Genomic DNA, 12,151 nt, shown 5'->3' on the forward strand with positions numbered 1-12,151 from the left:
AAGACCGCAAAAGCAGCTACCGCATCAACAGCATTTTCGAGGACTACCAGGATACCTTTTCTGCTGGCCTGGGCCTCATCGAGGTGACGCCCGCCGGTCTGCACTTAAAGGAGGGCGCCATCCCAAAATTCTGTAAGGCGCGGCCCCTCCTCTATGTTCTACGCGATAATGTGACGCAGGAGGTGGACAGTCCAGTTTCTATAGGCGTATTGTCGCCAGTGAAGCATTCCGACTGGGCAACACCAGTTGTAGTTGTGTTATAGAAGGAGGGCACAGTTCGAAGCTGCGGTGATTTTAAAACGAGATTGAACCCAGCCTGTGCCACTGAGCCATATCCATTGCCTAGGATTGAGGACATGTTTTCCTGCTTAAGCGATGGTGACTGTTTTAGAACGCTGTACCTGCGAGATGCATACAATCAAGTACCACTCGACGAAGCTGCCAAGAGAGTCTGCGTGATTAACACGCATAAAGGCCTTATCTGTTTTAATAGGCTACCGTTCGGAATAGCATCTGCCCCGGCAATTTTTCAGAGAAAGATGGATGAGGTGCTGGTAGGGCTCTCGGGCGTACAAGCTTATTTAGTTGACGTGGTGGTTTCCGAAAGAAAGAATGATAACGGCGAGCGGTTAAGAAACGTCCTACAACGCTTCCTAGAGTGAGGAGTGAAACTTAGATCTGACAAGTGCAAATTGCACAGGCCGGCTGTATCTTATCTGGTGCACCGAATTGACCGAGATGGTCTTCACCCGATGGAAAAGAATGTCGAGGCCATTGTGGAAGCGCCAAGCCCACGTAATGTCACTGAACAGCGCGCATTTCTTTGAATGCTGACATTTTACGCTAAGTTCCTTAGTAACATTTCGACCATTCTTTTCCCGTTATATCAGCTGTTAAAAAAGAATGCACACGCTGGCACTGGAAAGCGCCACAGGAAGCCGCGTTGAATGCGGCTAAACAAAGATTAAAAGCGGCCCAAGTTATTGTGCCTTTCGATCCAAAAGCATAAATTGAAATTGGAATGTGACGCATCCCCTCACGGCGTGGAAGCGGTTCAGTTCCACACGATCGGCAACGTTCATAAGCCATTTGGATTCCGTTCTAGAACATTAACGCCAGCTGAACGGAACTATTCCCAACTAGAACGAGAGGCACTGGCGCTCATATCTGGGGTAGCAAAATTTCGTGACTACCTTCTAGGGCGAGAGTTCACACTGGTAAAGGACCATCAGCCGCTCCTGGGGCTGCAGAGACCGGATCGCCAGATACCTACAATGGCCGCCGCTAGCATTCAACGCTGGGCACTCTGCCTCGGAGCCTGCCAGTACAAGCTGGTGTACACTCCGGGAAGGCAGATGCTCAGCTCCGACGCCCTGAGCCGCCTACCACAACGAGCTTCAGAACCTGTCCCGGATGATGAACCGCCAGAATACGTCCTAGTCATGGAAAGGCCGGACGTAGGTGGTGTGGCAAGACGTGAGCTACAGGCCTTGACAGCCACAGACCCAGTTTTGACCGAGGTTAAACGCTACGTTATGAACGGATGGCCCAAAACCCCAAACTTGTTACAGCATTTCGTACTACCATTCTTTGACCGAAAGCTGAAGTTGTCACTGTCGCATGAGCTAGTGTACTGGGGTAATCGCGGGGTGTACCAAAGGAAGCTCGTACAAGAGTGTTACGTCTTCTGCACGAAACACACCAGAGATCGACAGCGATGACAGCAGTTGCACGTTCTTTGTTCTGGTGGCCAGGGTTGAATAGGGACATCGATCAAATATCAACTACTCGTCAGAGCTGCATTCAGAACCTGCCGATGCCAACAGCCGCGCCAGCAGTTAACTGGCCAGCGATAAACGAAAAGCGGTCCCGTATCCGCGTGGATTTTGCCGGTTCCATCGCAGGAAAAATGATCCTGGTTGTGGTTGACACGCATACTAAATGGTTCGAAGCTATGCCGCTGGTGCACGCCAACACCGAAGCCACAGTTAGCTGCCTGCGTACTATTTTCGGCAGGTTTGGAGTGCCACGTACGTTGGCCTCTGACAACGGCAGTCAATTTACCAGCCAGGAATTAGCTACATTTGTACGAAACAACAGCATAGTGCATCTAAAGTGCACGCCCTAGCACCCTCAGTCAAATGGTGCCGCAGAAAGAGTTGTTCGAATGGTGAAGGATAGGCTTCGAAAAATGAAAGGCGGGAAGATGGAGGACACTAGTGCGACTACTGTTCAACTACTGGAGAACTCCACAGAAAAGTGGAAAATCCCCAGCAGAGATGTTTCTGGGTTATCAAATACGATGCCGTCTCGACTCGTGTTTTCCTTCCACTCTTGACTTGACATTGCTGCCGGAGACCAATGTTTACGTGCGAAAGTATGGTAACGGAGACAAGTGGGATTGGAGACGGGCCACGAAGTCGTCCTGCGCCAGGATGGTGACTGTGGCAACTCCAGGGGGGGGGGGGGGGGGGGGGGGAGGTGGCTGGCCCGGCGACACGCAGATCAAGTTTGCGTGCAACGCGGCGGTGCAGTGGAGCATCAACAGCCCGAAAGTAATGCGAGCGAGTGAAGTCCGGCAGCTAGCTCGCCAACGACCGCAGAGCGGACTGGTTCTACAACCGACCCGCCAAACGGCGCAAACTCTCCGCAACGGTTTTCCGGCACGGCTTCTCCAGATCAACCTACGGCCGGACCAGCACAAAAAGAGGAACCCGCAGGGAGCCCCGATCATGTCCTGAGGTGCTCCACGAGGCAATGCAGACCGGTGCAGCGTTTAAAATTTTAAGAAGGAAGAAGTTTGGCACATGCCATTCAATAAATTGAGTTGCCCGCGCGTCACCGGCGCGCACCCTTTCGTTTCTTTGCGGCAGCCGCTATCGCTGCTCTCTCTTCCCCCTTCCCCTCACGTTAATCATGCTAATAAAGGGCACCTGGCTTTTGCAATAAATCGAGGTTCTGCTCTCCTTGCTGGCAAGCGTGGCTTCTGCACTTGGCGCGCCTCAGGGCGACTGTGGCGATGCAACAAATACCCACAACGCCACAAATGGCATTACAGTGAGTGGAATAACACATAATACATATGAAAACAGGCAACAAACTGATGTACAGTACTCACGGATTGAAATAGGACATTCGGAGCGCTAGCCTTGCAGTGCCACGCAGGCATGTGGTAAACCACAGGCCGGCTCATTGGCTACTGGAAGGAACAATTCTGCTTTGTAGATGTTCTCCCTCTCGCGCCATACCACAATGTACCACCTTGGTTCCATGAGCGTCTACGGGCGGCACTCCATGAAGCGACGGCCACGCGCTCCGAATGTCCTATTTCAATCCGTGAGTACTGTACAGACAATGCATCGCGAGAGATGTTCGCCATAGGCCATGAACAAGGGACTAACAAAGATGAAAAGAATAAATCATTTGGCATAATTAACGCTACGTCTTCAAACAGCCTATTGCAATCTTTTATACACCTTTTGAAAAAATAATACTTGTGCATGTGAGTTCTACAGACCGTTCTCTTTTTTTTTAATGGATAATCACGCCGTAGCGAAACAGTCTGGTATTCATGGATAGAGAAGTCGCGGTTCATGCCAGTGTTGGTAAATACTATGGAAAAAAAATTAATCTCAGAATATCTGCATTATTCTACTGACTGCCATTAAAACAAGTTCTTTCCGCATGAAACGCTAAAATTTCTGGTATAATTATAACACATATCGAACACCCAAACTTTAGTATAGGCTTTTTCAGTCTATCATGTGTGTTTGATACCAAGGGTCCCATACTGAACAAGCATATTCCTGACTTAAAAACTACCCGTTTTACTTCTGGAGGAAACTTTAATGTTGCACCTTAAAAAGCCCAAAGCATGACACGCATTTGCAGTTGAATAGTCGATATGACGTCGCCCATTTAGGTTAGAGGTTATACAGTATATACGCCAAAGTACTTGTACTCAGATACTGCAGATAGTTGTGTTCCATTCATTTCTTAAAAGCATTCATGTGGTTTTCTTTTTTGTGGCACGAATGTGTACTGATTTTTTCAAGTTAATGCACTTGATTCCGCATGGCGTCAGAAAACGTAACATTGATGTCATATCTTCAGAAACTAATGGCGCGAATGAATTTGGATGTGCGCCTTCATGCACCGACGTCGAGTACGCTACGCTGTTATCAGAAGAATCATCTTCGTCTGAAGAGTGTTGAGTAGACTCTTTCGTGGAGCCCGGTGCATAATTCCCTCCCTTTTTTACGTAACATTGCATGGCTTCAGCTTGATTTTCGATTGCCTTCCATTTTGCATCTCGTGCTTTTCGCTGCTGAGCCCCAGTTGGCCTATTTGGTTTACGCACTCCTCCCCGATGCAGCATGACTGAGAGCGTCTATAAAATGATATATTTAATTTCGTTCCCTTTCGGTACAGCCGGGCGGAAGAATCATGCCCTAAAAAGACAGGAAACGGAGAAACGCATGCATGTTCCCTGCTCAATATTTCTCGCTTATGCAGTCGTTAATATTTGCACTTTTTGCTCTCTATTATTCTGCACACATTTTTTTTTTCGCCTCGTCTCTTACGACAACTCGCGCTTTACACCCCAGGCCCTACTGTTGGCCTTACCTCGTCAATTCGTGGAGGTGGTGCTTCCCGCTGACGAGGCATGCGTTCGTATCTTGCGTTGTAGTAGGACCAGCAACTGCGGGCGAAGTTCTAAACTGCGCTCTACTATGGTGCAGCCACTGGCCGCGGTCTTCCAAGAGGCGTTCGTGGTTCTCCGTGGTGTCGAGAAGGCGGTGGGTCAACGTGTGACCTGTGTTCTGCACTACTCGATGTGCGCCGCTCTCAGACATCTTTGAATACCTCTCATGCTGCTGAAGCAGAACTGCCCGTCAGCCCGATTCCCGAGTGTCGAATAACGACATCCAGTCGAGCGGACGGTCGTATAGGAATCGTCTCGCACACCGCCTGTGGCAGCCTGTGAAAAAGTCCTTCAGTTGCTGAGCGCCGCATATCGAGATGGCCAAAAAGGTTCAGCCGATTGGCGCCGCTGCAGACCCTTGCATTTGGCGGTGCCCATACTTCGTTGGGTCTGCTTGTTTTAACTCAAAATTAGGTTCCTGAAAGCTTGCGCGGTGGACTCGTTCGCACTGCTGCTCACATGGCTAGAAATAACGTTTACATGGACTTACGTGAAGGGCATCTCTGTAAGCATGAGTTTATGCTAGGTGGCCGTTTAAATAGCAGAATAAGTTATTCACTCCGTCGAAGTGAAGTTTGAAGATGCAGATCGGAAGCAAAAATTTTAGGAGAAGAAAATGAAGACGTGCCATAAGTAGTAGCCACAAGCGGATGCTGCAGATACTCGGATAAATAAAAAAGTCTGGTCCCGGATTACGCGACAATATTCGTTCCCGAATTTCTTTGCATTAGGTTGGCCCAGCACAGGATTTCCACAGCAGCTAAATAATTTCTACGATAGTTTCACGGAGCGTTACATTGGTGCATCTGAAAAATTTTTATGTCCCTCCTTTTTATGTCCGCCCTTTTCATTGCACAGCTGTACCCCCCTGAGCGCTGCACTTGGTGCGGACCGCACCCCGCTCGTGACGCCACTGTACAGGAGAGGGAATTTATGCGAAACAAGGTCTGGTAGGCATTCAGATGTGGCCCCGCTGCGCATTATCAGTAGGAAGGAAAAACGAAGCGGAGGGTGAACTAAAGGTAATGTGTTGATGATTTAAGAAGCTCAGATGAAGCATGAAAATCGTGTATAGAAGAGAAAAATCAGCCGCCTCGACTGTTTTGCTATTGTGGTATTCCGCGGGGAGGACAGCTGGAGCAAGTAGAGGTAGTGATGGTATGGACGCCTCGTACTGCTTTGTCCGCAGTCGTTCTGCAACGAATTGTGCGTGGTCGTGAATGTCTACCTATTACTGCGCGAAGTTCACACTGCACGTAAACCAACCCAGACAGGGACGAAAACATATATGGCACGAATAGAGAAATGAGCGAATGGTATAGGGGCAGATAGTGTGTTCGTGCGCAGCTTGCAAATGTTTGCTGCAGTCGCAGCGATTTCGCGTTTCAATTTGAGATGTGGGATGTTTGTCGGTTCTATGTAACACGCATCGGAATTTACTGGCTTGGGGCGACATTCAGTAGTAGACTCGGGTGCCACTGCTTCTTCGGCCTACCCCACCAGGTTATTAGCGCTGACATTGCATGTAGATATGGCATTACGTGCCACCGTTTCTCGACTGCCTCGTCTGTGCGGAGACTGTATACCAGCCTGTTTGCTCTACAAATATGTTAGTGCTAACAAAAAACTGATACATCACCGCAGAAACTGATTTGTACAAATGCGAAAGCATTAGCGTTTGCCGCGACGTTTTTCGCCGACGCCTTTCTACACCTACTTACCCACTCCGTTAACATTCGATCGCCACTCTTCGATCCCCGATGCCACCACTCGAAGATGTGTACTATGTTGTTGCTGTACCCTGAAATGGTTTTAGGCGTGACGCTATCAAACGTATGGTTGACGTCACACTGTTATGAGCACGAATCAGCCTATTAACTAATCTCATTGCTCACCATCATTAATCAGCATCATTAATTAGTATCATTGACCATGGCATATAATTATGATCATTAAAGATTATCATTAATTAAGGCCGTTATTAATGCCAAATGTTAACGACCGATGACTAATAACTTTGAGTCGATATTGTTTAATCATTTACTTTATATACTTCACCACACCACTCTTCGAATAATGACTGATGACGTCACCAGCTGATGACGTCACATCCAGCGGCACATTTTGTGGACACATTTTGCGGACACTTCCGGTGCCGACATAGGCTAGTAATGCTGCCGCATTAAAATAATTAAAGATAAATGTCCCAGCTCTGGTTGGTCAATAAACCCTATGTTGGGACATCCAACAAGAAGAGAAAATAAAATGAATTAACCAATGACATAAGAAAACAGTGACAGAATTGTGTGAACAAAAATATATAAAAGATGTTTGCTGTGAGGGTTAGCCTGGCGCCGATACATTTGCCACACGATCGATGGTTGGCTAGCACCTCGCCTGGCCACAAATATTCCTGTATCTTTCGCGTCTGCCCATGTTGCAGGATGCAGAATGCCTCATGCGCCTGATATTTCTCGACTATACCGTCCTCAAGCAAGCAAAGCTGACGTATATTTTCAATAAAATGAATCTGCAAGGCGACTGCCGACGTAGAATCCTGCATCAAACTGTCGCACTCGCAGAAGCGAAATGTAAAGTATATTTACCAAGGTGTTATCTAAAGCAGGTGATTGGGCAAAGCAGAATGGTCTAATAATTTACAGCTCTAAATCAAAAGCGATCGTTTTCGGCGCGAAATCAAGGCTAAGCGTAGAGAGCTGAGCTAGTTGGCTCTGGGTATAATTATGAGACATCATTACAGCGCACAGAAACACACGAACGAAGAGAGTGGGCACCACGGCCGCCGGAAGTTAAAGTAGCGTCCGCGTTGTCTACTCTCTTCGTCCGTGTTTGATGCATCAAAATCAAGACTAGTGCCATCAGAGTTAAAACTAACACTAAATGCTTTGGAGATAGATATCGTGGATGAATTTAAAATGTTAGGGGTCATTTTTACGGAAACGATGACTGGGGATCGACACAGAGACTCTATAACATCAAGAGTTTCATCAATAGTTGACATTCTCTACACAAACAAGTATTTACTACAAAAAAAAAGTTATGGTGCTCTTATGCGACTCTCTCTTCTTGTCTTACATAAATTATTGCATACTCGTGTGGGGCACGACCACAGTGACCGGTGTGCAGAAACTTGGTAGACTACGGGGAAAGGTAGTTAGAATTATCACACTCTGCATATGATTCCAATGTACAGCCATTATTTCAAAACCTCGGTCTGTTGCATGTGGAAGAGACGTATAATTACAACCTATATCTTGCATTAATTAGAGAAAGGAGGCAAAATAGAAATATCCTGAAGAATTTAGGGAAATTCAATGTTAACGTTTTTTCAGGTCACTCTCAAGAAAGCCCGAATTCTGGAAAGTTGATTCCTGCAGAACAAATCACGCTGTGCAAACCCTAAGCCACCGTAATCCTTAAGCTTTTAATTTGTATTTGTTTAAAAACACCGATGTTTTACAGCTGAATGCTAGGCAGCTCAAGAATATTTTTCTTCAATAAAACGTAAACCGTACATAAGTGGTATTCGTCTTGTATAATTCATAAACTGATTCTGCAGTGCCATCTCACTTGTGTTGTATTTATTTTTCAGACAGTGTTTGAATGCAATTGCGCAGCAATGGCAGATGTGCGAGAATTTTATCGTGCTTCATTTTTATGATTATGTAAATTTCAATTCCTTAAATTCCCCCACCGAGCAGCAGGTTTGGTTTCCATGTATCTTCACTATCAGCATTGTACACTTACCATATAAACTAGTTTGCGTTTCTGATGTTTTTCTTGCATAATTTACGCTGTCAAGTGCAACCTGTCGTTTTCATGTAGGGGGGCGAGGACCAGTCGGGCTGCGGTTGCAGCTTTCAGCTTTGTCTCCAACCATCACTGATGGAAAATAAAACTTATTTAATTTATTACACTGACCCGGTTCATCCATTGTTGTTGCCGTCGTACCTCCTTTACAGGCTGTAAACTTGCTGTGAAGAGTGCTCGTGTGCTGTATACATATGCTTCTGTGGGTTGTGTGTTTTCGTTTCAGTTCAACCCCGTTTGGCAGGGAAGCCCAGACCAGCAGTGCTGTTAGGGGAAGGCGATGTCAAACAGGAAATTGCTACATAAGGAGTTAAGCCAAGGTCGGGAGGCGTACGGTAGAAGAGTAGCAAGTAAATGTTTTTTAAAAAGCTGAGCTTTATAGTGTTGCTGTCAGCAAATTAATCAAGTGCGATGAAGCGAGGACACGAGAAAACACAACACAGGACGGATGCTTACTAACAGTTCTTAATTGTTTCATGAACGAGCCCGATATATACCAGCGTCTCGTCTTTCATTTTCCTCTCGCTTGCTGAATCTGTTGTTAGCAATGAACGAACTAACCCAGACTAAAATCCTGATTCAGACTCTTACCGACTCAGTCAGCACCTACGAATGCTTATTTTTTTCACTCAATAGCTTGCTGACAATACGCAGGATGTGCTGGGTAGACAGCGGAGAGCTGCTGTCCTGACGAGTTTTCGCTTTTCACCGGAAAAATGTGTCGCGGCAAAGCACGCGGCTTTCTGAGATTGTTTTAGCATTCCTAGTTGCCTTAATGGCACAAGCAAAATTGCGCGCCGCATAATCGAGCATAAGTGTCCTACATTTTGCCAGCGTTGCCATAACCGTGGCCATTGCCCTAATTGGCTTTACAGCATGATTTCGGAGCACGAGACGGCATACGTTCGTAAGCCGCATGTGCAAGGGCGCAAAAGTACAAAAAAAAATGAAGGATACACTTTAGCTCCGCCTTAAGGGCATGACTCGAAAGCGTAATGGGTTAAATGCCATATATGCAGAAAGTCGTTCTCTACTTCACATTCATATATGCCCGGGAGTCCCCGTACTCCTCCTGGCGCAGTCGTGCAGTGGTTAAGCGATGCGCCAGTATGCCCTGCGCTGGCAGGTGCTCCCAGCGGTGGCCCTTGTGCGACCCAGGTTGCTTTTCCCGAGCGACCAACCATTAATTTAAATGCAACCTGCCACGGTGGGCAATTTGCTCACTACCCGGTGGGCAGGCTGTGATGACGCCACAAGGCCACGTGACCTAGGTGGCCCACCTGCTCGTATAGGTTGCTCTCTGGGCACCACCTTCCAAAGCCATGGTTGTCGTTTTTCGCTCACAACGTCGACACCGGATTTTCTGGGTAACTGGGCCTTTAACGCTAGTGCTTAATATATCAATCTAGATACATGTGCCATTAATATGTTCAGAATGGTATATTCTGCACAACACTGCAGCAATTTGTGGGCACCAAACAGGCCTTACAGCTTAAATATGCCGTACTGACATTACTTTAAGCGCCTCGCAACTCTAAACACATCTGTGATTCGAACAGAAAAAAGAAAGGGTTGCCTCAACTCCCGTTGCTGCTATACACCTTTTTGCTTTGATGCAAGCCGTTTTACATCGAATAATAGCTTAGCCAAAGAGCCAAACGTAGAGTGTACAACGGCGAAGTCAATGTCACATTACGCAGCATCACGCGTTACAGTGGGGAAAGGATTAATGCCTGACGCGGCGACAGCATAGGGTTTTTTATGCCTGCGGTGTTCAAGCGTCCACATACAAAGTGAGCCAGTTATGCGCCTTTTCTTTCCTCAAAACCAAAACCAAGGTTTAGACCGCAAATAAGATTAGACACTCTAGTTCCCAGTCTAGCCTTATTCGCTGTCTAGACCCTCCGCCAGATTTGAGGAAAGACGCGTAACTGGCTCAAATTACCGGTGGACACCTCAACCATGCCGTGAGAGAAAAACACGAACACCTACTAAAAGCTTGTTTGCAGCAAGCGTTCGTGTTTTTCTCCCATGGTTCGTTTGAAGTGTATACAGTTATGCGTCTTTCCTTCCCTCAAATCCAGCGGAGCGTCTTGGCCACTTCTAGCACCGTGGTCTGAAACTGCGAATAAGGTTATAATGGGAGCATAGACTGTCTAATTCGCTTCGTGCAAGCGTGCCCTGGACTGTGCCGGTAAAGAAGGATTGAAAGCGGCAGTCCATGATGCTGAACAGCGCTGTGAATCAGGCCTGTGTCTCCCGTCATACAGTGCGCTTTCTAGTCACGCCCTGCACTCCGCCCGCACTCAGCGTTAGGTCAGTCTAGCCCGCGGCAGCGTCGATTTAATGCGAAATGTGATTAAACGGACCTGCTCCAGTTCGTGTCGCGGCTATGCTTTTGCCGTAGATTGAGCATACCTTAAATTTCCCGTCTTTTTTTTAACTAAAAACGAAAAAAGATATCCACGACCACAAGGCCTTGCGACGAACAGCGCAGGTGTTCCTTATGCCTCCCATCATAGATTAGGGCTTAAGCTAGTTCTCTTCGTTGCCTGGTATCAGTTAAACAGTGCCAGCTGCACAAGTCAATAAAACTCTTGAGCTATACGACCTAGAAACAAACGCAAATTAAGCTGAACCACTTGGAATAGGGGAACCAATCTAGAACTGCGCGCTGCACATTGTAGTGCTGACGCCGGTCGCTCGTTCAGCAACGGGGACGTGTTCAAAGAATCTTTAAGAAAACTTAAAGGTTTCAATAGTTGCTGATACGTTTGCAAATGGTGCTCATCGCCCACCCCTCTAATTGCGGACGAGCTGAGAATGATACGGAAGACGCTCTTAAATTTGGAGCTGAGTCCACCCCTCCAATTTCGGATGAGCTGAGAATGATACGGAAGATGCTCTTAAATTTGGAGCTGGGTCCACCCCTCCAATTTCGGATGAGCTGAGAATGATACGGAAGACGCTCTTAAATTTGGAGCTGAGTCAACCCCTCCAATTTCGGATGAGCTGAGAATGATACGGAAGACGCTCTTAAATTTGGAGCTGAGTCCACCCCTCCAATTTCGGATGAGCTGAGAATGATACGGAAGACGCTCTTAAATTTGGAGCTGAGTCAACCCCTCCAATTTCGGATGAGCTGAGAATGATACGGAAGACGCTCTTAAATTTGGAGCTGAGTCCACCCCTCCAATTTCGGATGAGCTGAGAATGATACGGAAGATGCTCTTAAATTTGGAGCTGAGTCCACCCCTCCAATTTCGGATGAGCTGAGAATGATACGGAAGACGCTCTTAAATTTGGAGCTGAGTCCACCCCTCCAATTTCGGATGAGCTGAGAATGATACGAAAGATGCTCTTAAATTTGGAGCTGAGTCCACCCCTCCAATTTCGGATGAGCTGAGAATGATACGGAAGACGCTCTTAAATTTGGAGCTGAGTCAACCCCTCCAATTTCGGATGAGCTGAGAATGATACGGAAGATGCTCTTAAATTTGGAGCTGAGTCCACCCCTCCAATTTCGGATGAGCTGAGAATGATACGGAAGATGGTCTTAAATTTGGAGCTGACTCCACCCCTCCAATTTCGGATGAGCTGAGAATGATACGGAAG

This window comes from Amblyomma americanum, chromosome 1, assembly GCF_052857255.1.
Source record: "Amblyomma americanum isolate KBUSLIRL-KWMA chromosome 1, ASM5285725v1, whole genome shotgun sequence".
In the NCBI taxonomy this organism is placed as follows: domain Eukaryota; kingdom Metazoa; phylum Arthropoda; class Arachnida; order Ixodida; family Ixodidae; genus Amblyomma; species Amblyomma americanum.